Source organism: Puma concolor, chromosome E4, assembly GCF_028749965.1.
Source record: "Puma concolor isolate L17-30 chromosome E4, mPumCon1.1.hap2, whole genome shotgun sequence".
NCBI classification, from domain to species: domain Eukaryota; kingdom Metazoa; phylum Chordata; class Mammalia; order Carnivora; family Felidae; genus Puma; species Puma concolor.
The window spans coordinates 30,651,421-30,677,006 of record NC_141683.1 but is presented as its reverse complement, the minus strand read 5'-3'; the positions used below and the strand labels follow the sequence as shown (position 1 = coordinate 30,677,006).

General features: G+C 42.2%; 1 long non-coding RNA gene across 5 annotated transcripts in view; it reads right to left on the bottom strand.

Moving 5' to 3' along the window:
• The window catches only part of LOC147572551 (uncharacterized), a 32,777-nt gene extending 7,650 nt beyond the window's left edge, over nucleotides 1-25,127 (bottom strand). Inside the window, exons 1-3 of one of the 5 annotated variants that reach the window (XR_015246357.1) lie at nucleotides 24,823-25,125; nucleotides 14,682-14,774; nucleotides 6,228-7,021 (exon numbers count right to left, since the gene is read on the bottom strand). This is a non-coding gene — a long non-coding RNA (uncharacterized LOC147572551). The other 4 variants (XR_015246355.1, XR_015246354.1, XR_015246356.1 and 1 more) reach the window with 4 other exon arrangements.
• Between the last annotated feature and the right edge of the window lie 459 nt (nucleotides 25,128-25,586).

Sequence of the window (25,586 nt, the reverse complement as noted above, 5' to 3'; positions counted from 1 at the left end):
CAAAAGAATGTTGAGCAAGCCTGTTATCCACCCACACCCCTACCCTGTCGGAGCCCTAAACATCTGCAACATTAAAAATGAGATAAGCAGTTTAGGAAACAGTATGTGAAGATAGTGGCTTGTTGCCTGAACAAGGACTTGGGAGGTCCCGCAGAACTACCGAGTGAGGACAGACCCCGCTTGCTGGAGGAGAGAGGCACAACTCTGAAGTAAGCTGGCTGATGTGCAGAACATTCTGCCCGTGGCAGAAATGAGCGTCTTTCCCGTCTCCACTCTCTCGCCCTTCGTCCACAAACATGTTCAAATTGATTGCATTGTAGAGTAGTAACAACTGCCTTTACACCACTTCTCCCCGAAGTTAGCAAACTGCCACCCCATTATCTCTGTGTTCTAACTTCTTAAGTGCAGTCCACAGCTGGTGTCCTCACTTCCTCCCTGTTGCTCTCTTCTCTAACCTCTCTCAACTCTGCCTCCAGCCACCAGCCTCCACGCTGGATTGTAGTCTGTAAGAAAGGAGAATGTCAAAGTCAAGGACTCCATAATTGCCAACTGGATCCAATGGATGGCTTGGAGTCCTTGGCTGGCCCAGTGCAGATGACACCTGACACCCCTTCCACCTGAAAACAGTCCTCCCTGCTCTCCTTCTACCTCTTAGTTGTACCTGCAATGTCTAGTTTGACGTCCACATCTTAACCCAAGTTCAAATGGTTGCAAAGAATCTAGTTTATCATGCTTTGTACATGCACAAGATCCTTAATCGTCAATAATTGTACATTATTCTTTTTTTCTGTTTTAAGTCGTATTTTCCATTCCATTTCCCCGCAGGTGTTTTTCTTAGCTTTCCTGAAATATAAGTCACATATCATACAATCCATCCACTTTGAGTGTATAATGCAATGGTTTTTGGAATATCCAGAGTTGGGCGATCATCACCAGAATCCACGTTAAAACATTTTCATCACCCCCAAAAGAAACCTTGTACTGATTGGCAATTACTCCCCTTTCCCTGGTTCCCTACCACAGCCCTAAGCAACCACTAATCTACTTTCTGTCTACAGGTTTGCTTATTCTGGGCATTTCATACAAATGGAATCGTACAATATGTAGTCTTTTGTGACTGGCTTCCTTCACTTAGCATAACGTTTCAGGGTTCATCCATGTTGCAGCATGTATCTGTACTCGTTCCCTTTTATAATCCAATAATATTCCATTATATGGATATACTACATTTTATTTATTCATCAGTTGGTGGACATTTGGGCTGTTTCTACTTTTTGGCTATTGTAGACACTGCTGCTAGAAACATCCATGTACAAATTTTTGTGTTGCCCACAGATGTTAAACCCAATTTATTTCTATGTTTCAAAGTCTTATTGTTATCAATAAGCTTTTCATCTATCTCATCCACAAACTATATACATAAATTAAAAATTAAATTAAAAATTAGAAATAAAAATTAAAAGAAAAAAGTTTCTGTGACCATAATTCACCAAACACATGCAAAAACATTGGACTGAATAGTAATACTGAGTAGTAATAAATTCCAATTATTGGTAATACACAATCAAAGCATCAGAAGTATATTGCAAAATTTGACAATTATTAAACATAATAAGTAAAATTTGGAGGGGGTTCCTGGGTGGCTCAGTCGGTTGAACGTCTGACTTCGGCTCAGGTCATGATCTCGCGGTTTGTGAGTTCAAGCCCCACATCGGGCTCTGTGCTGATGGCTCAGAGCCTGGAGCCTGCTTCGGATTCTGTCTCCCTCTCTCTCCCTGTTCCTCCCCCACTTGCGGGCGCTCTCTCTCTGTCTCTCAAAAATAAACTAAAAAAATTTTTAAGTAAAATTTTGTTGGAAATATATCCATTACTAGAGAAGAACTGGGTTTATTTTCCAAATATTAGTTCATGGGTCTGTGGATGTCTTTGAATCACACTGAAATAGTTTGGCATAATTACATCTTACTACTTTTTTTTTTTTTTTTTTTTTTTTTAACACACGCAATCATTGAGAAACACTTCAAAATACACAAGTGAGGGCACCTGGGTGGCTTAATCAGTTGACTGTCCGACTTCGGCTCAGGTCATTATCTCACAGTTTGTGAGTTCGAGCCCCACTTTGGGCTCTGTGCTGACAGCTCAGAGCCTGAAGCCTGCTTCAAGTTCTGTGTCCCCCTCTCTCTCCACCCCACCCCTGCTTGTGCTCTGTCTCTGTCTTTCAAAAATGAATAGGGGCGCCTGGGTGGCGCAGTCGGTTAAGCATCCGACTTCAGCCAGGCCATGATCTCGCGGTCCGTGAGTTCGAGCCCCGCGTCAGGCTCTGGGCTGATGGCTCGGAGCCTGGAGCCTGTTTCCGATTCTGTGTCTCCCTCTCTCTCTGCCCCTCGCCCGTTCATGCTCTGTCTCTCTCTGTCCCAAAAATAAATAAACGTTGAAAAAAAAATTTAAAAAAAACCAAAAAACAAAAAACAAAAATGAATAAACATTAAAAAAAATTAACAAAATACACAAGTGAAGGAATGGAAGTATTCTACTTACACCATTGTTGCTCAAATCTTTGACATCCAGGCTAGCCAGAACCCCACAATCACTTTGTAATCTATCATCAAAAATTATGTTTAGGTCTCCCTCCAAAAATGCTAAAAGCAAACAGCCAAAACCACCTGATTCGTAAAAGGAAGTGTGGCCCAGTCGTTAGTCACTCACTTTCTCACACCTGCGTCAGTATTTAGAATGGCCCCTTTGTTTGGAGCCCAGGTTTTTGTACACTCCCCAAACACATCACAGTACGATGGTAGAGAGGCAAGAGGGGTGCCTTTTTCCTGTAAAGTGGGAAGCTGACTTGTTCTCAGGGGGATCTATTTCAGAAAAGGGTGTAAATATGGACAATGAACACCTGAAAATTGCTTCCCTCACCCAGACTGTGATTCCATTTCCTACAACCACTTTGACTCTCAACTCCACAGCTCCAGATCAGCCTCCACTGAGGCCCAGACCCGCAGCCCACAGTGCACTGCCTGGCCAGCCCTCAGGTCCCTCAAGAGTCCCACATACAGCTAATCACCCCCCAAATCTATCTCCCTGCCCATATTCCCAGGCACCCTCATCCATTCTGTTCACCACCCTGCCACTACATTAGTATGCTACACTATGCTACTATGATCTAGTCACTGACCTACTTGAAATCCTTCATGGGTGCCCCAGATCTATCTTGAACTTTTGCACATAAAGCATCTCCTCCAAGAGACAGAGTGAAGCCAGATCCTCTCCAGAGAAAGGGTGCAAGTTCTCAGCCTCTAACCTTCTAACACCCAGCTAAGCCATCCAGGAGACAGGACAGGTTAGTAAAGGGATGGACTCTGGAATGGGACCACCTGATTAAAGGCAGTCATTCGAGGGGTAACCTTGGGTGAAATCTTTGACCTCTCTGAGCCAGTTTCTTCGCCTACAGAGGATAATAATACTATCTTTCTTAAAGGGTAGGTATAAAGATGAAATGATGAAATGTATATAATGTGCTTAGTACAGTGCGTGACACACGATAAATTCGAGTGAGACCTCAATGGATCCTAGTGGCCAACATCACGAAATAAACCACCGATGTCTTACGTTGAGAATCCAAAGCCATTTCAAATTGGGAAAGCCCCTTTTCCAGCCTCATCTCCTGTCTCTCCCCAACGTTTTCCCCACAAGCTCCCCATACCATACCACTTGCTCTCCTCCTCCTCTCTCCCAAATCAGCTTTTCACAGCCCTGAGTCTTTGCTTTCAGCCTTCCTCTCAGCTAGAATTCTTTCTTTACCATCTGCCTGGTGAATGGCACCTTCCCAACAGCCTCCCTGGTTGTTTTGTCTCAAGTCTCCTTTGCTGATCACTCCTCTTCTTCCAGAACTCTCAGTGTTGGAGTGCCCTAAAGCTCAGTCCTTGGACCCCTCCTCTTCTCTATCAATGCTCCCTTTATGATCTCCCTAAGTCACCAGTCTTTAAATATTTATATGCTGATCATTTCCAAATATGTCACCAGATCAGACCTCTCTTTCCACTCATTGACCTCCACTTGGATATCCAGTGGACGTCTCAACATGGACAAATATGAAGTCTTAGTCTTACCCGCAAGTCTGCTTCATCTATCTGCATGTTGCCCCCCAAATGTTGCTGGCAAACTCCAGCCTTCCTACTGCTCATGCCAAAAATATTTCATATCTAACCCATGATAAGTCCTACTGGTCGTACCTTCAAAATATGTCCAGAATCTGATCACTTCTTATCCCCTGGACTGTCATGAACCCTGGTCAGAGCCATTATCCTCTCTTGTCTGGATTACTAGTCTCCCTGCTTCAAACTTGCCTCTGCAAGTCTCTTCTCAGTATAGCAATTGGAATGACCTTTTCGAAACCTCAGTCTCATCATGTCCGCCTCTGCTCAAAACCTAGCAATGGCTCCATATTTCTTCACATTTCTTTCATTATAAAACTCAAAGTCCTTTTTTTCCCTTAATGTTTATTTATTTATTTTGAGAGCAAGTGAAAGCGAGAGCAGGGGAGGGGCAGAGAGAGAGGGAGAGAGAATCCCAAGCAGGCTCCACACTGTCAGCACAGAGCCTGACATAGGGCCCAATCTCACAAACTGTGAGATCATGACCTGAGCCAAAATCAAGAGTCAGATGTTTAACTGACTGAGCCACCCAGGTACCCCCTCAATCATTAAGATAATGCTTAACAGTCCAACTCCTTTACTTCTCTAACCTCACTTTCTATTACTTCCCCCCACAAGCTCTGTTCCCGGCACACTGCCTTCCTTTTTATTCCTAAATCTGGCCAGTAGGCAATTTTCTATTTGCCTTAGCTATTTTCTCTGCCTGAGGACCTTCCACCAAGATCCCCACATGACTAACTCCCTCAGCAACTTCAAATCTTTGCTTATATCTCATCTTCTCCATGAGAACTCCCCTGACCCGAGCTGGGGCTCAGACATAGCCACCTGAACCCAGAGCATTTCTATTCTCTACGTGGTTTCCCAGGTTGCTCTATGCCAGAACTAGTCTTACCTGGGCCTCTGAGGAAGTGAAAATTAAAAATTCACTTTGCTGAGTCTCTCCTCTGGTCCCACGCTAGGTTTTGTGAAGAAAAGGAACCATCCTGATTTCATAGGGATCAAGTCACTTGACCCAGATCACCAGGCTTATAAACAACAGAGACGCAGAGCCATGTTGGCCTGATGCCTACACTGCACCCTTTCTTCAGACCACTCTGCTGAATGCTAGATGTTCATGTCCTCACCCTGCCCCTCTACCTGTAGAATGTTAGCCTACTTCTGGTTCTGGAGAGTCAAATGAAAGGCAGTTAGCTTAGGGGTTTCTTTTTTTGTTCTTTTAATGCCAAGTCATTGTGTTATGTCCATCAATCTAAGGTGGAAACAAACAAAACACACGTGTAATACATTCCACGTTTTCATCTATAGGTGCTAATGACAGAATCGCTTTGAGCAAGAAGGTGTGCTAAGTTAGAATCTTGCTCTGCGTCCCGCTGGGCTCCTGGGTGGCTATTTGCAGTCTTCCGGCCCTTTCTTCTCTTTCTCCCGTCCCCACCCCCTCCTTAATTGTTCTCCAAGAGAAAACAAGAACTCCAACCAACTGATGATGTTCTTTCCATATTTAACATTCCTTGTCGGTGAGTAGTCATTTTTATGAGCTAAGAGGCACTCTCCACAGTGACACCAGGGCTAGAATCATTCTCCTGGGCTCAGATTCTCACTCTGCCACTGTCTAGAAGCGCTATGCGAATGATTTAGCCTCTAAGTTTTAGTATACTCAGCTTTAAGCTATTAAAAACAAAAGCTCTTCCTTTATGGAGACTATAAGGATGTTCAGAGAGAGTGCAACTAGGTACTTAGCACTGTCGCTGCACAGAGCAAGTGAACACTCAGGGGACAGTACTTATTTTGTTGTTATTCCACAGGTGCTGGCTGGGAGATCTCGGTGCCCACTGCTCCATCCATGAAGCGATCAAGCCGCTGCTCCCCACCCAAGACTTAACACGCTCTGGAAGACAGTCATCTTAACTGGTTCTATAGTCAACGTCCATCTCGTGAAATGACCTTATTTATTAATACTAGTAAACAGAAATTTCTGACTTCCTTGTTGAAGGAATGTTGTCATTGAGTTCCGAATGCTTACCTTAAAGGGAACCACTTTCATATTATAGAAATAAAATAGCCACTCTAAATACAAATGGTTACAAATTTTATCTTTATCTATAATCCACATTCCCAGCAAGCGTTCTGTAAACTTTCTTTCCGATTCTCAGGAAACTGCAGCTTCCTGCCACTTCCCCTATTAATCCAGTTGTAGTCACATCTCCTCACTGTCTATTCAACTACATGATCAAATAAGAAAACAGACTTACTGAAAGTTCGACTAAAGTTAGACACCAGCCCTCAATATCTAGTTCATTACTGTTACGCTTTTATGACTAATTCTTTGAAAGAAAGCTAATTCAAGAAGCTTAGTTATGCAAAACTTCAGAATAATGGCAAAGACCATTTCTTTTTTCCTTTTTTCTAAACATTGTAAGACAACTGCTTTACCATTTATATTCATTTTCACTTTCCAGGAACAGGAAGAAATATTTAAAGAATTTCACCAACAAATCACCAGACAGAAAGAGGATTTACCAGGCTATTAGAAATCTCTGAAAACAAGTTTAAAAGTTAATAATAAGTTACTATGCATGATCCCCGTTCCAGTCTTCTTATTCGTATCCAAATAACAACATACCAGCTAGCTGCTCACAGTTTTATTTTCTGCGGTACTTTTCCTAGGTGCAAAATGTTTGACCCTGCAAACTAGGTGACTCAGCACATTCAAATTGCAGATCTCAGGTTTAGAGGGTGGATGCCCTCCTCTCCTCTTGAAAGTACTGCAGAGAAGATACCAGGATGGAATTTTCTTCCTCTTCTTCTTCTTCTTCTTCTTCTTCTTCTCTTGAGGTTTGAAAGGTCAAAGATGATAAACATATGCCTCTCTAACAATGAACAAATGAACGAACGAATGAATGAACAAATATAAAACAAAGAGAAATAAGATTGGCAGAAAAACAATTCTATCTGATTGCTAAAGAGATTATAGTACTGACACATTAGCATTTAAATTGCCCCAGGAGGACATGGGGGGAAACACCTCACTGATGCTAAGCATCAGTGAGGTGGTAGGGAAGCTGGTAAAGTTTGCACCTTTTTTTCTACTATTGTTTAACTGGAACGGTTCTTTCCAGTTCATCGTGTTCCAGGATGAACAGACTGGGGTGAAGGTGAAACAGGCATTAAGAAAGCTAATAGTTCACACAAAGGCAAATTAACTCTTTTTTTTTTTTTTTTTAATTACAAAGACGATGAAGCTGAGTCATGGAGACTTTTGAGCACTATGCTTTTCTAGCGATACATATACTAGTGGTTCCCCAAACTTGCAGATGATCAAACCACAAGGGGAGGTTTTTATAAATGTACATCTACAGTCCCCTTCCTGCCCCCAATTCTGATTCAGTAGGCGTGTGGGGTTGGGGCCCCGCAATCTGTAAAGCACTCACCCCACCGACTCCTTTGCAGGGCTAAGTTTGGGATCAGACAGCAGATAAACAAAGGTGCAGCAAAACAAATGGTGAACCACACCTTCCCCAGCCCGACTATAAATCTTGTGGATAAAAGAGAGTTCTTGTAAAATTTAGGAGGATGCATCCTCGAATGCTAACGCTGTTAGTAAATACCAGTGGTATTCTTCATTGTCTTAACTTTTAAAATTCCCAATGAAATCCTAACCTTAAAAAGTTATTTCAGGACATGACCTTGTCTCCCAGTTCCTGTTTATAGTGATGAGCTCCACATATCTCTGCGCCTGAAACAAAGACTCCTGAGCCAGGCCCTGTGTTTGCTAATTTCCTTCAATTCGCTCCCTTAATCTTCACAGCAACCCCTGGAAATAGCTACTCCTATCCCTGTTTCACAGACGAGGAAGCGGAGGCTAGGAAAAGCAAATCATCTTAGGGATAAAGCCAAGATGCAAACGATGTCTCTTACTGGCTTGGTTGGGTTGGTTGGTTATTTGGCGGAATTTACACATGAGATTTGGATCTGTTCTTTAAAAAAATCTCAGGCCCGGTAGAATCCTCAGACACTCAGCAACTACGATTGGGGTGGGCATCGTGCCAGGTGCCGGGCAGATACGAAGAGATACTAACAGCTCCCTGCCAGAGAAGGGCCCTTCCTGGCCCCTCACAGGGTGGTGGAGAGGAAGAAGGAGTGATCTCCCACGAGGTTCTTCTGGACTTCGTTCAATTATCCGTCCCATTGTCTCCAGGAGCACAGTCTTTGCCATCTGAACTGTCACATCTGCACTCTTGATTCAGAAATGTGTTCACCCAAATCGTGGGCGCAGAAGGCCGTGTGAGGGACACTGGTGGGAGGGGCTGACTGGGGCCCTCTTTGAAAGCCTTCACAGAGGATGTGGCTTGCGAGCTAAATGTTGAAGGATGAAAAAGACTTCACTAAGCAGAGGGGAGAAAGGGTGTTCTAGGCCCAGAGCAGCATGTGCAGAACCTGCCTGGTCTAGCAGGAGACCTTAAGGCTAAGGTGCAGCTGAGGGCAGGGGCCACGGAGTGGGGAGGGAAGCTACACAAAGACAAAGAAAGGGATTGTATGCTGTGTGAGGAGTTTAGATTTTAAAACATGCACAAGGAGCCAACAGTGGTTTTAATGCAGCAGTCACAAGACAGAATTTGTATTTTATTTTATTTTTTAATGTTTTTTTCATTTTTGAGAGAGAGAGAGAGAGAGAGAGAGAGAGACAGAGCGTGAGCGGGGGAGGGGCAGAGGGAGAGGGAGACACAGAATCCGAAGCAGGCTCCAGGCTCCGAGCTGTCAGCACAGAGCCCGACGCGGGGCTCGAACCCACAGACCGGGAGACCATGACCTGAGTCAAAGTTGGATGCTTCAGCGACTGAGCCACCCAGGTAGCCCCTGAATTTGTATTTTAGAAAGCCAGTGCTTGCCACGGGGTGGAGAAGGAGCTGTACACAAGCACACAAGGAAGGCTGGTGGGACATGCCAGGACACATGCAGTCCAAACTAACACAAGGATCCCGAGGTTAAAGGAGGGACTTCTTTGGAGAAATTTCTCAGGTTGAGGGTGCAAGCTTTGGAGTCTGGTGGCTGAAAACTGGCTTCAGACCCCTGTCTGTGACTCACAGGCAAGTTTTGGGCAGCCACGTAGGTGGCTGGCTGCAGGCTGAGGGGAAGAGGGGCGAGTGCGGGAGCCTCCAAGGTCTCTAAGTGGGCAGGTGAAGGCACATGTCATCAACCAGGCTGGGGACACAGAAGAAAGACCTGTGTCTGAAGGAAAAGGCGGTGCGTTTGGTTTTGAACATGCAGAGTTTGGGATGCCTACGGGATTTTCTTTCCAATAGGTAGTTGGAGACACAGATTTTGAAAACGGTCAGAACCAGAAGAGCAGATTCATGAGTCATTTGAGAGCACATTGGAAGCCCTGGAAATGGAATTTCGGGGAACGCTAATTCATAGGGCATATTGACAGGAAACCAGAGTAGCGATTATTTTGTTCAAAATGGAACCTGTGGTTCAGGTTTATCCGAAACACATACTACAAATGCACGCTGAGCACCAACTACATGCCAGGCACTGCCCTGGAGCCTACGATTTGAACAAGCAGACCAAGCCAGCAAGAGCTCACACTGTCACTGGGGAGATAAGGCAGTCCACCCACTGTGGGAAGACCACTCAGAGGGAAGTAGGCGGAGGGCAGAGATGTTGAGTGCCTGTGGGAGGCCCGTGCTAGCTCCAGGGGTCAGGAGGCTCCTTCTAAGCCCTTTATGGGCATTATCCCATTAATCCTTACAAAAACCCAATGAGGTAATATGGTTATTATCTTCACCTTAAAAATAAGGAAACCAACCTATAGAGATGTTAAGTAACTTGCCCCTAGTTACTTGCTAGGTAACGAGGGAAGAACAAGACAGGGATTTTACTAGCTGACAGCTAGTAAGCTTTTCGAGAAGCCCTTGACCCAAACAATCTAGCTCCAGACAGAGTTCATGCTCTTCCCTCCTCCATGAATTGCCTCTCGCTGTCTAATAAATGCTCAGAGAAAATGAGACTTAAAGAAGGAAGAAGAGATTAACAGCACATCACAGTGGTTAAGAGCACAGTGGTTCAGGTTGTATCTGGAAATAGCAAGCGGTTGGTGTCTGCTATATTATTATTTAAAGCATGGCAGCTTCACAAAGAAGTGGTCAGAAGCCCCAAATTTAAATGTGAGCTCACTATTTGCTAATTCTGTAACCTGGGAACAGAAAATGACCTCTGTGAACCTGTCTTTTTTTTTTTTTTTTCATCTAGAAAATAAATCTAACTCACAACTCAAAGATTATCCTGAAGATAAAGGGATATAACCACATGAAACACGTATCAGTCTCCAGCACACAATGTTGCCCTCAACAGCTGGTGGAGCTGGAGAAAGGTCCCCGTTGCAGATAACACACCATCACTTCTGCATAAAAAGCTGAAGCTCAGAGTGGACACAGCATCTAAAACAAGATTGTTGGGGAACCTGGCTGTTTCAGTCCATGGAGCATGCAATCTTTAATCTCAGGGTCATGAGTTTGAGTCCCATGAGGTTACTTAAAAAAAAAAAAAAAAAAAAAAAAAAAAGAGTAAACAGGGGCACCAGGGTGGCTCAGTCAGTTAAGTGTCCGACTTCAGCTCAGGTCATGATCTCGCAGTTCGTGGGTTTGAACCCCTTGTTGGGTTCTGTGCTGACAGCTCAGATCCTGGAGCCTGCTTCAGATTCTGTGCCTTTCTCTCTCTGCTCCTGCCTTGCTCATGCTCTGTCTCTCTCTCTCTCTCTCTCAAAAATAAATAAACATTAAAAAGAAAAAAAAACAAACTACTACAGTTAAAAAAAAAAGGAAACAAACCAAGATTGTTAATGATTATTAATTGTTAATAGCAATGAATAACTGATATTCTGACAAAAAACACCTAGGTGGGATAAAAATGTCACTTTGGGAACTCCAACTGGTCTTAACAGTTATTAAAGAAAAGTAAATTAATTTTATGAGCCACTGTGAAAATTAGCTTAGGTACACTAAAGGGAAGTTTATTTCCCTGAAACTCAGGCCCTTCCAAAGTGACTCAATCAAAAGGACAGGCTTCTTCTGCATTGGACCTTTTCTCCCTCTACTCTCCTCATTCTAAGATAAGAATATTGGCCAGGTGCCTGGCTGACTCAGTCAGTAGAGCCTGAGACTCTTCATCCTGGGGTTGTAAGTTTGGGCCCCACATTGGGTATAGAGATTATTTAAAAATATAAAACCTAAAAAAATAAAGTAAAATAAAATATTGCCCCCTACAAGGTAGAAACAAAATTTCAAAATGAAAGCAAATTAGCTCTTGGGAAGAACAGACACCAAGATCCCAAAGTGCCACATAAAGTTCCATAAGAGGGACCTTCACTGTGCCATGGGGGTCCAGGAAGATGGCTCTCAGCTGGCAGGCTCAGGCATGGGTATAAAAAGAGCATTTGATCATGGCTTTGAAGGACAACCTACAGGGGGCACCTGGGTGACTCAGTCGGTTAAGTCTGACTCTTGATTTCAGCTCAGGTCATGATCTCTCGGTTTGTGAGATCGAGTCCTGTGTGGGGCTCTGTGCTGACAGCACAGAGCCTTCTTGAGATTCTCTCTCTCCCTCTCTCTCTCTGCCCCTCCCCTGCTCACACTGGCTCCCTTTCTCTGTCTCTCTCTCAAAAATAAGTAAATAAGTAAACTTAAAAAAAAAAAAAAAGAAGAAAGAAAGAAAGAAAGAAAGAAAGAAAGGAAAGAAGGATAAACTACAGTGGCCCCTGGCTGGCTCAGTTGGTAGAACATGAGCCTCTTGATCTTAGGGTTGTGAGTTCCAGCCCCATGTGGGGGGTAGAGTTTACTTTAAAAGTAAATAAATATATATCTAAAGGACAAACTACAGTTGAAGAGAACACCAGCAAGGTGCCTCCTCTGGCATCAACCACTCCCCTAGTCCTGACCACCCAGCCCCAGAGGCAGCTCTGTTCTTTAGTGCACCCGGGCCATCCCTGCCTAGAAGCAGCTCCAGGTGAGCAACATGCCTGGGCTGTGAGTGAGCTTCATATGGCTCATCTCAGGAGGAATATCACCTCCTCTGCAAAGCCTTCCCTGAGCACCTGCCCTTCTAAGGCTCCCACGCAGATATGCCCACGTACCCTGGACTCCCCGCCCCAGCCCCTTGCCCAACACACCCAACTCCACACAAAGTCACATGAACATTCCATTTCACTTTCTTTATAGTACTTACAACTATGAAAAATGATCTTGTTTGTTTGTTTGTTTTTACTGGTTTCTTTCTGCCCCTCCCATCCTCTGCTAGAAATCGTAAGCTCCGTGCACGCCTAGATATTGCCTTTCTGGTTCACCCTTACATTCTCGGCACCCGGCAGGAAGTAAAGAACTCACTAAATATTTATTGAATCAATAAAGTAACACAGAAGAGCGTGATCAAGTTGCAGAGGCAGAAAAACAAGAGCTGCATTTGAGAAAATGGTGAGTAGCTCATTTTGGTGCAGCCAGGCACGTACAGAGGAGGCTACGCGGGCTGCTTGCAGAGCGTCTGGCTGGGGCCGCCGCGGTTTGGATTGAGCAGATAGTGGAGAGCCTCTGAAGTGTCTGGCCTGGAGAGCCTCTGAACAGATCGGTCCTTAGGGAAGGACTGCAAATATAATGAACTGAAAGGAAGCTAGAAAACCCGAGAGAAAACCATTGGTTACCACTAAAATTGGCAAAAATTAAGAAGCCCGATAGGGACGTAATGTACAGCTTAGTGACGATAGTTAACCATACCATATTGCATATTTGAAAGTTGCTTAAGAGATCTTAAGAGTCCTTATCACAAGAAAAAAAAATGTTTTTAAATAAATTTTAAAGGAAGCAAGTCTAACAAGTGTTGAGAGTATTTAGGGAACAGTTTTCAAACAGTTGAAAATCAATTTGGTGATATCTCTTGAAAGTGATATTTGGCATATTTAAAATGTAGTGATTCTACATGCTGGTATCCAGCCTAAAAAACTAACACCTGTATCTGACGTAGGTAAAAATAATATAAGCATTGTTTATGTTCGCTAACATTGTAAAACAATCCATATCTCCCTAATAGTCTGTGTTGTGTATGAATAAATAAGCAAATAAAAGAATGATCCTGTAAAAAAATAAAATAAAATAAAATAAAATTTTAATATAAAAAGATCCCATATCCACTAATGGACTGATTAATAAAATATAGTATTATTCATACCATGAAATACCAGGAAATTATAAATAATTTATATCTGGTATATTTATATATAAATATAAATATAAATATAAATAGTATATATGGATAGATATATGTATATATGGATACATGGATAGATATCAAAAAACATTCAGTGAAAGTAAGCAAATCATAGAAAAATAAGTACACATGGAACCATTCATATGTATTTAAAATCATAAAACAATACTACATATTAATTATGGGTGCCATAAACATATAGAAAATACATATTTTTTACACGTTTATTTTTGAGAGAGAGAGAAAGTGCATGCATGAGTGGAGGTGGGGCAGAGAGAGCAGGGAACAGAGGATTTGAAGCGGGCTCTGTGCTGACAGCAGTGAGCCCGATGTGGGGCTTGAACTCATGAACTGTGAGATCATGACCTGAGCCAAAGTCGGATGCTCAACTGACTGAGCCACCCAGGAGCCCCCATATATAAAATATTTTTAAAGCGCATATCAAACTAAACAGGGGTTCTATGAGGTGAGGACAGAAGGAAGAAATGGAAGTCGAATTAGTATTCAAAGGAAACTTGACCTTATTTCCAATGTTTCATGTCATTAAAAAATTGAAACAGATATGACAAAAATAACAATAGCTGTTAATTTGGGGGTGATGAGAATATAGTCCATCACTTGGAATCAGAAAAGGGATGCTAGACTGATGGAAAGCCTGAAGGGATCTCAGGACTGGGTAGATTGGTAGATGGAAAGTTCAAATTTATACTCTTTTTTTTTTTTTTTTTTAAATTATGAGAGGCACCATTAAGAAAACTAACAAACATTGGGTTCCATTTTTGAAAGGTTTGCTGTGTTAAGGAGGCCTCGACTTGATGTCCAGCAAGAAGACAGAATTCAAAACCCGAGCTGGTGCTTAATAGTGGTCCTGGGAAAGTGAGGAAAAAAATGGTGCCTCAATTTCCTTCAAAACAAACAAACAGGGTCTCTAGAGGATTCACTCTGTACTTTTGGTTTGTTTACAACACATACAGAAACCCATACTCAGTGCCCTCCACTCAATGAATAAATATTAGTTTCCCTCTTTGAAAGTCAGGTTACTAAATTTAAATACACATTTCTAGAAGGACTGGGGGGATTCTGATCCCCGACAAGCAATTAACCATTCCAGTAAGGCAACTTGTTAACAGTTTCCTTTCAGTAAGCAACATAGACTAACAGAGCAAACAAGGACCCAAATTCACAATGTTCAAACATAAAACTGTATTTTGAAGTCAAACTCCCTATTCTTACATAAAGATTATCAACTTCTAATTTTCAAAAGAATCCACTTACCCTTATAGTGGTGCCTGACTGGCTCAGTCAGTACAGCATGTGGCTCTTGATCTTGGGGTTGTGAGTTCAAGCCCCATGTTGGTGTAGAGATTACTTAAAAAAAAAAAAAAAATTAAAAAAAGGAATGCATTTGCCTTTATTAATATGTACCCCCTCTAATATTTCATAATTACATGTTTGTTTAGTGCCATCCTATCCTTTTATAATGTGTTTTGCAACCTCTGAAAAAGTCAATAGTCTGGGGCGCCTGGCTGGCTCAGTCGGTAGGTAGTTGCAGTCATGCAACTCTTGATCTCAGGGTTGTAAGTTTGAGCCACGTTGGGTGTAGAGATAACTTAAAAATAAAATCTTAAAAAAAAAATCAATGGTCTTAGCTCTTCCCTAAAGAAGGAAACACAAGACAGTGGGTGACTAGTCAGGGTGACTCACGGACAGAGTCAATAACTGGAACTCAGAACCCAGGGAGCCTGGCATCCTCCGTTCCTAAAACCGCAAGGCTTCTGCTAACCCCAGCAGAATTTACTTCTTCACTTCGCTTCTTTGAGGACCTGGGAACCAGAATATCAGTTTCCAAAGTTTTCTCCTTCAAAAGTAGTCAGCAGTCAGAAATAAAGGTTGGCCTGCAAGTTGTAGCCTTTAAAATTGTTTGAGTATCTGAATTGAAGATTCCATTTTCTAACCTCTGCTTTTTAATAAGGCATAGCTAACCTCCACGGGTACCACCTAACAATCTCCGTAACTAACGTAACTTTGCTGGTGAGCTTTTTGAGGAATCCTCTTTTCAGACCGGGTTACATACAGATCAACTGGTACTGTTTAAACGATTTGCTGTTTGTGTTTGTTCGAGTTAATGCTATCTTGGACACACTCAGCTCCTAACAGCCACAGGGCTGGTATGCTGAAACTGACCTTATAAAGCCAACAGTTAGTGACTCTGTATACAAGGATTTAAGAGATTATTTTACCCGAATAAAGTTGCTATGTAGCCATCCGGAGTGTATGGCGTTTCTTTCCATTAACACACTGAAGATTTTGTAAGCACTTGAAATTAAATGGCTTAAAAAAAAAAAAAAAAAACTAATATACTAAAATGTAGGTTTACTGACAAAATCAGATATTTTCAGTGAAAAAGCCAACCTGACTGTGGTTTCTGATTGTGCTTTCCTCCTGGCACTTTAAAACGCCTTCACAAATATTTTTTTCACCATCACATATTTCTCATTCCAATTTATATGTTTTTAAAAAAAGGAACTTAATCACTTATTCAAAGTCACACAGCCAGTTCAGAGCAGAAGTCAAATAAGTGCCCGAATTTAATATAGAAAACTAAGAATCTGATATTGTGTGTCCTTTTCAGTAGGCTGTATTGCCCCCTTATTTTATTTTCCTAAAAAAAAAATAATTGTTTACATATCAGTTAAAGTGGTCACATTGGAAAGCTAGCATTAATTATCAGCAGGTCCTTTCTTGAAACAACAAACACAATCAAATTTGTGCTCAAAAATAAGCTATAAATATAATGTTATATCTTATCATTTCATCTATAAGTTGAAGCCTTCATCATATTCATTAATTAAGATGTCATAAATCTTTTCTATCCTATCGCTTAAATGTCCTTAAACTAGCATACAAAACACCAAAACGCACATCAGCCACACAACACACACAAATCCATCACTCAATCTCGGTCCATTAGTCTTGCCAAGGTCGGTATCGAGTATTCCTGAAATTTTCACTTGTAGAATGAATGGATGTTTTGTAAGGATTATCTATTCAGGCAGAAAAAAAAAAAAAAGGAGGGGTGGGGGGGGGATGAAAACAAGAAACAATTAGCTATTCAACTGGTACTGAGCAAATTCCAAGTATGAAATCCTTTGTTTGTTTTTATTTTGTTTTTGTTTTTCTTACCTACCGGAGGACTCCAATTCACGAAAAGGAATACATCTTGTGAGATTTTTCTAGAGCTTTCCACAGACCTCTGTGGAGACCCTCCTTGTCAGTTTTGGCTCTATTTTGGCAGCCCGGGACTGGAATTTAGAGCTGTCTATTTGCATTTCAACACCCTTCTTTTGTTTTCTGTCCTTCCAGAGCTCAGCCAGTTCAAACAGCAGGTAAGGTAGTTAGATCATTCCAATGACCCTAGAAAACTCAAAGGAGAAAACTTGTCCAAACAATGCGGTTATTTTGGCTAAAAACTACCAACCACTTACTTCATTTAGCCAAGCCTACAAAGCCCAAGCTAGACCATCGTGTTAAAAATTTACCTTAGATTGTTCTTAATACTCTCACAGCCCGAGAGAGAGGTTAGAGTGATTGGTGAGGAGGAGGAGGGGAAAGGAGGGGGCAGTTTTGCCTTCTGGAATCTCTCCTGAATAAATATCAACAAAATGTTGAAATGGTCATAGGAATTTACAGGTCACAATATTGCATTCGATTCTGAGAGCAACAGCCTCTATCACTTCTGCTGAAGGAGCTCTCCTATGAGGCACTAACACAATTAAAAGAGAAAAATGCGGGGTGTCTGGCTGGCTTAGCTGGTAGAACATGTCACTCCCTGTCTCAGGGTGGCGAGTTCAGGCTCCATGTTGGGCTTAGAGATTACTTAAAATAAATTTATATATTTTTTAATGTTTGTTTATTTTTGAGAGAGAGCAAGAGGGGGAGAGGCAGAGAGAAAGGGAGAGAGTGAATCTGAAGCAGGCTCCACACTGTCAGGGCAAAGCCCTATGTGGGGCTCAAATTCATGAACCGTGAGATCATGACCTGAGCCAAAGTCAGACATTTGGTCGACTGAGCCACCAGGCGACACAAAATAAAATAAAATAAAATAAAATAAAATAAAATAAAATAAAATAAAATAAAATAAATAAAATAAAATAAAATAAAATAGAGAGAGATACAGAGAAAGAGGGAGAAATGCTTGTTAGGTGGAGAGCATTGAAGAGAGTAGGGCCTGAAGGACACCTAGATCCAGATGCAGCTGGTATAGAACTCCTGTCACACAGGCTCAGGTGACCACATGGCCAACATTCTGTCATGTGACCCAGAAGACAGCTTTCCAAGAGTTTAATATTCCAAGAAGCAGCAGATAAATATTTGCAAAGTTGCATATTTTTTTAATGTTTATTTATTTTGAGAAAGAGAAAAAGAGCATAAGCAGGGTAAGGGCAGAGAGAGAAGGAGAGAATCCCAAGCCAGCTCTGTGCTATCAGATCCTGCGCGACCCCATGAACCCTGAGATCATGACCTGAGCCAAAATCAAGACTCGGCTGCTTAACTGACTGAGCCACCCAGGCTTTTTTTTTTTTATTTTTATTTTTTACATTTATTTATTTTTGATAGAGATGCATCTAAAAAAAATTTTTTTTTTTTTTACATTTATTTATTTTTGATAGAGACAGAGCATGAGCAGGGAAGGGGCAGAGAGAGAAGGAGACACAGAATCAGAAGCAGGCTCCAGGCTCTGAGCTGGCAGCACGGAGCCCGACGCGGGGCTCGAACTCACTAGATCATGACCTGAGCCAAAGTCGGATGTTTAACCGACTGAGCCACCCAGGCACCCCAAGTTGCATATTTTTAATAGGCAAATCCCCCAGGGTCCATCTTGAAGGTCAGTGTTTGGAAAAAGACTGTAATTATAATGAGGCCATACAGTCACAGATGAGAGATGGAAGGGACCATGAAGTTCATTTCCTCAAGGTCCATGGTTACACAGCCTATTTGCTATGGGCCTGGAACTGCGGGGTAGGCCCCACAGCCATGCTCTTGGGCTTTTGGTTTCCAAACCCGCCTACATGAGATCCACAGTGAGATCAGATTATGTGGAATCCCGGGACATAGCAAGTCAGCCCAGAAGGAAGATACAGCTGCATAGATTCCAAAGGCTGGAACTTGTTGTCACCTGAAACATCCATCTGAGAAATTGCTGACTCCCAGGCACCCCTCGATGTGCATCTCTCCTTCTAACTTGCATGGTCTACAGCTGCAACTGTTCTTAGAACTATTAGTGCCTCCACTGGGTGGCTCAGTTGATTAAGCATCTGACTCTCTGTTTGGGTTCAGGTCATGATCTCACAGTTCATGCGTTCCAACCCCACATCGGGATCTGCGTTTACAGCACGGAACCTGCTTGGGATTCTCTTTCTCTGTTCCTTCCCTATTTGTGCTCTCTCTCTCTCTCAAAATAAATAAACTTTAGAAATAAAAAAAAAGAAACAAAGAAAATGTGCTGATCCCTCTACTTCCTCCCAATTCATCAGCCCTCTGCTTTTTTCACTCTCCTCTTTATCAAGTTTGACTCCATGTTATAATATCCTTGTCACAAATCCATCCAGGAAAACATCAGCCCTGAATGAACCCACTCATCTCTTTCCCCCTTGCTTGTATGCAAGCAGTCATATTCTGCTGGAGAGAATCAAAAGAGTAGATGGTTTCATAATCCCCAACTTCAAATGGGCCCTTTCCAATAACTACTTGGAATCTTCTCTACCATTCTTACAGTTTCGGCACACCTATCTCTCCCTTTACCTCTCCATCTTTTAGTACTCAGATGAGGGCGCTCTAGACCTCTTTCTTCCAGCCGCAGCCCTGCTCTGTCTCCCAGTTCATGATGAATGGGACTCTTCCTCTGGGTGTTCAATCCTTCCACCTGTGCTTTATGTTCTCTCCCATCATCTTCAGCCACAACACTTTTATCACTTTCTTCTCAAATCACACATCAATTCTATCAGAAAAGCCTACCGAGTCTGCCTTCAAACTATGTTGAAAATCCAACCATTTCTCATGATCACCACTTCAACCAACCAAGACACAATCATCTCCCAACCAGATAATTAATGGTCTCTGAGCTTTGCCCCTCACAGTCTATTCTCAACATGGCAACCCTAGTGATCTTTCAAAATCATAACTCAGAGCATGTCCTCCTTTGCTTAAAATCTTCCAACGGCTTTCCATCTACCCGGAGTAAAAGCCAAAGACTCTATGAAGGTCTTTAAGATTCCATCAGCACTGTCCAACAGAACTTTCTGTGATGATGGAAATTATTTCTATTTCACTGTCCAATACAGTAACCACTAGCTACATGTGGCTATTGAGCACTTGGAATGTGGGTAGTGCAATTAAGAATATGGATCTGTGGGGTGCCTGTATGGCTTAGTCAGTTGAGCATCTGACTCTTGATTTTGGCTCAGGTCATGATCTCACCGTTCGTGAGATCCAGCCCTGCCTTGGGCTCTGTGCTGACAGCACAGAGCTTGCTTGGGATTCTCTCTCCTGCTTGCACGCGTGCACACACTCTCTCTCTCTCTCTCTCTCAAAAAAAAAAAAAATTAAAAAAAAGAATATGAATTCGTATTTTTAAATAACTGATTTACATTAAAATAGCCACCTATGGCTAGTGGCTACAATTTTGGAAAGCACAATTCTATGTGACCTCTTCCCATCCACCCTATCCTCCATTTCCTGACTCTATATCACACTAAAAAATCTCCTTTAAAGCCAGGTGATGTCACTTCTCTGCACAAAAATCTCCATGGCTGGGGCATCTGGGTGGCTCAGTCGGTTGAGCCACCTGACTTCGATTCTGGTCATGACCTTGCAGGTCATGAGTTTAAGCCCCACATCGGGCTCGCAGAACCCGCTTTAGATCCTCTGTCCCTCTCTCACTGCCCCTCCCTCTCTGCCCCTCCCCAGCTTGTGCTCTCTCAAAAGTAAATAAAATATATTTTTTAAAAATCTCCTTAGCTTCCATTTTACTCAAAATAAAAGCCAAAGAATGTGCTTACTTTAATGTACAAGGCTTTATATGATCCAGCCACCCTACCCAGCTCTGTGGTCTCAGTCCCTAGTCCCATTCTCTTCCTTGTTTACTCCATTCTAGCCACAACACTGGCCTCTTGAGTAGAACATACCAAACATGCTGCTGCCTCAGGGCCTTTGCTCATACTGTTCTCTCTGACTGGGATATCTTCTGCCCAGGATTCATATCACAAGTTCAGAGCACCCTCACTTCTTTCAGGAACACTGCTCCAATGTCTTCTGGTCAAAGAGGCTGATCTTATTTGACCCGAAAGCCCTATCCAAAACAGCATCCCTCCCATTCTATCACTCTCTATCTTATCTCCATACTCTGTTTTTGTTTTTGTTTTGTTTTTTTCTTTTTTTAATAGCACTTATCTCCATCTGGTGAATCCTGTTTGTTTACTTATTGTCTGTCCACTCAGCAGGGCAGGACCTCTTTCTGTTTTGTTCACAATAGTACCCCTAGTACCTGGTTCATCATAGGCATTCAAAAAAACAAAAAACAAAACAGCTGAATTTGATGAAAGAATATGGATGGCTTTATGATGCTAAAAGCTGCTTTCAAACTTTCAAACTGTCTCAACCCTTCAGGCCTGACATCCAGCACTTTCCTACAACTATCCCTTGGGGAGAGGTTGAGAATTGGGTTCCTCTCTAAATATAGCATCCTCACGTGCAAGAGAGTAGCTCGGTGCTTTTACTATATTAGCTTGAATCCACACAACAACCCATTTTACTAGTAGAGAAGCAGACAGGTTAAGTAAACTGCTCGAACTCAGCTAGAGTGACCTTCACCTTGCCTCTCATGATGAAGTTTCCATAGTCAACTGAAAAGCCTTCTAAGAGCAACTACATTAAAGTGACCACAAACTTCATGATTAAATCTCTCTTCTGACTGTGCCTTCTAGGAGAAAATGAGAATAGCTACTATTATTAAGAGACTAAGTGAAAAATAATTCAGTTGAGCTAACAGAAAGTGACTGTATCCTTTATTCTTCCCCTAAATGGCCAAAGTTGTGGTTTTTTTTTTTCTTTCTTTTATCAAATTGCTTTTAGATTTTAAAAATGCTATGCTAGGGGCACTTGGCTGTCTCAGTAGGTTGAGCGTCCAACTTCAGCTCAGGTCATGATCTCACCGTTTGTGGGTTTGAGCCCCACATTGGGCTCTGTGCTGACAGCTCAGGGCCTGGAGCCTGCTTTGGATTCTGTGTCTCCCTTTCTCTCTGCTCCTCCCCTGCTTGCACTCTGTCTCTTTCTCAAAAATAAATAAAAATAAATAAATAAATAAATAAATAAATATGCTATGCTAAATAAAATATCGTTGGCCTTCATGTTTGAAAATGTTGCTGCTGAGAATGCTATTTTTTATGCTAGAATTTTTACAGTCAGCAAATAAAGTAATGGTCAGTAAATTCAAGACCAGTTACACAGATTGGATCAACTTCCTCTCAACCTGCTGGACAAGAGTGAGTGCTATTTTTTTTTCCCTGGTTTTATGTTTAACATATTAATGAGAAACAGGGATGGTCTCAGTAATTTCAAGCCATAGGTAGTTAACATAGTTATAGCCATTAGTTCTAATTATATATGCCATGAAACCTTTTAGTGGAAATGTCAAAATATAAACATTGGTTTGTGTTTCACATCCTGTTCTTTTCCATTGTTGTCTGACAGAACCACCAGTGAATAGGGAAATTACATCTTTGGCTACAAAAATGAAGATACAGGGGCGCCTGGGTGGCTCAGTCAGTTAAGCATCTGACTCTGATTTCAGCTCAGGTCATGATCTCACGGTGTGTGAGTTTGAGCCCCGAGTCCTGAATCATGTGCAGAGCCTGCTTGAGGTTCTCTCTCTCCCTCCCTCTCTCTCTGCCCCTCCCCCACTCGCACATGTGCCCTCTCTTTTCCTCCGAAAAATAAACATTTTTTTAAAAAATGAAGATACAATTGGAGTCATCCACTGGACAGAGAACCTAAAAAAATTTAGGGACTTTGGGACTCTTGCTTCCAACATTCTTGCTTGTCAGAGGGGGAAACCCAGCTCAAAGCACAGGCACCATGAGATGTGTGGCCAGGACTAAAACATCCTGACTTCCTTGCAGTTCATGTGTTTCCACCAAAACCCAATGATTATCTTCCAATTAGTATAGGGAAGGGGAGGGGGGAGAATTTCCACAGAGGACCTGCATATGACTCTTCTGATACTATTCACGGTTATGAATTGCAAATTACTTTTCAAAATGACTTCTCTCAAAATACCCAGGCACCTGGCCACAGACTGCCAACCTAATGCTAAAATAGGCACCTTGATCAGCTCACCCTGTGACTTCAACCATTCAGCTGCATTTGACCACAGAGACAGACATCTCTGCCAAAAGAAATATGAACAGCCCTGGGAACTGATTACAAAATTGGGATTGGTCCAAACTTTTCAAAAGTGATGGCTCTGTTGTCTGGAATGTCTCACAGCCAGGACATTTTTCTCGACAAGTCAGCTCTATGTAATGAAAGCAATTAGAAGAAGTTCAAATGTGCACAGAACTTGTCTCTCTGCCTAATATGGAAATAATAATTAACTGTCCAAAATGTAAGCCCTGGATCATGGCTGATGATTCACCTTTAAGTTGTGCAAAGAAGGTCAAACCTTTTGTAAAACAGTTTAACAATGTGTATCAAGAGTCATAAAAATGTCTCTTCCCTTTGACACAGTAATCTTACTGCTGGAACTGATCTTAAGAAATGATCCCCGCCCCCACTCCCACCCCAAAAGAGATGTTCACTACAAAATGTGAATCAACTTAGATGCCCAATAATAGGGAAAATGTTAGTTATGGTACATCTTCCTAATGAGATATTACACAGACATTAAAAATGAATTATGAAGAGGGGTGCCTGGGTGGCTCAGTCAGTTGGGCGTCGGACTTTGGCTCAGGTCATGTTCTCACGTTCACGGTTCGAGCCCCGCGTCGGGCTCTGTTCTGACAGCTCAGAGCCTGGAGCCTGCTTCGGATTCTGTGTCTCCCTCTCTCTGACCCTCCCCCGTTCATGCTCTGTCTCTCTCTGTCTCAAAAATAAAAACATTAAAAAACAGTTTTTTTTTTAAAGCAGAACACAGGAGTGCCTGGGCAGCTCAGTCCGTTAAGCATCTAAACTCTTGGTTTCAGCTCGAGTCATGATCTCACAGTCTGTGAGATCAAGCCCCGTGTCTGGCTCTGCACTAAGAGTGTAGAGTCTACTTGGTATTTTCTCTCTGCCCCTTCCCCACTCACTCTCTCTCACATTCTCTCTCTCTCTCAAAAATAAGTACATAAATTAAAAACAATTTTTTTAATGTTTATTTATTTTTGAGAGAGAGAGAGAGACAGAGCACAAGCAAGGGAGGAGCAGAGAGAGAGAGAGAGAGAATCCGAAGCAGGCTCCAGGCTCTAAGCTGTTAGCAGAGAGCCTGACGCGGGCTTGAACTCACAAACCACGAGATTATGACCTGAGCCAAAGTCGGATGCTTAACCAACTGAGCCACCCAGGCTCCCCTAAATACATAAACCTTAAAAAAAAAAAAAAAAAGCAGAATACAAATTATATGTGCATTATGATTGAGACCATATCCAAATCTTGTTTGTTTGTTTTGAGAGAGAGAGAGAGTGCATGTGCAAGCAGTGGAGGGGCAGAGAGAGAGGGAGAGGGAATCCTAAGCAGGCTCCACACCCAGCACAAATCCCACGAGGGGTTGATCTTATGACCATGAGATTATGACCTGACCTGGAATCAAGAGTCAGGCACTTAACTTACTGAACCACGCTCACAGCTCTCAAATCTATTTTCATGCAGAAAAACCAGAAGGTAGGATAATGGGTTATCCCCCCCCCTTTTTTCCCTTAGCTTTTGGTAATGTTGATCTACTGTTTTGATCAATTTCAAAAGAAAAAAGTGTTATGTAGAATGCTCCATACTCTGCTCTATATAAATAAGTCAGTACATAAATACTTTTAAAACTAAAGGGGCGCCTGGGTGGCGCAGTCGGTTAAGCGTCCGACTTCAGCCAGGTCATGATCTCGCGGTCCGTGAGTTCGAGCCCCGCGTCAGGCTCTGGGCTGATGGCTCGGAGCCTGGAGCCTGTTTCCGATTCTGTGTCTCCCTCTCTCTCTGCCCCTCCCCCGTTCATGCTCTGTCTCTCTCTATCCCAAAAATAAATAAACGTTGAAAAAAAAAATTAAAAAAAAAATAAAACTATAAACAGCTTATTTCAAAATATTTAGCCATTAAAAATTGGGAGCAGGGTACTTGTCCAACATTTGACAGCTGACAGAACACTCACATCAGTATTGTCTCAACCCCCTCTTACCTGTCCACAGTCAACCCAGATTCACCGGAGTCCAGGACACAGTCAGGTTGACCAGGTACACAGCTCCGCCCCTAGGGAACTCCCTCTCCTAAAGAAACTGGTCGTGTTATTCTGTATCCCAAGCTCCTACTATTTCTACAGAGGACCCAGTTTGTGCAAAGCTCTGGGACCATCCCCTGCAGCTACCCCTGCCCTCTGGAAGGCAAGTAAGTCCTATCGAGACTGGACTTTGGATCCTAGCTCCAAAGGTAGAAAAGTACACAGCTACGAGGACTTTGTTTTGATGTTTTTTTCTCTAAAACAGATTTTTCACACCCAGTGAACCTGGAGTCCCAGCCCTTCACAGGCAAATAAAGAGTGGGGCCTCTCTTCTTGCTTTGCGTCTGCTACCAAAAGCAGTGAATCACCCCACAAATCGTGTGGGGAATGAGCCTGAACGCTGACTACTTGCACTCTGCGTTCATGTAGATATTGGTCATCAATGTTCACACATGAAAGGAGACAGAGTTGGTCTTATCTAATCATTAAAAAGGAAAAATAAAAAACCTACCAAATTCTACTGATTTGTTTCACTGCCTTGAGACCAAAATGTTCATAAGAACTCAGAAATCTGTCTAGAGAAGTCATGCTATTGCTAAGCTAATGCTTAGGAAACTCAGACATGGTCATTTTGGTATGTCAGTAAATAATAAGAAATGAAAATAGACCCCATTATATATATATATATATATATATATATATATATATATATATATATATGTATA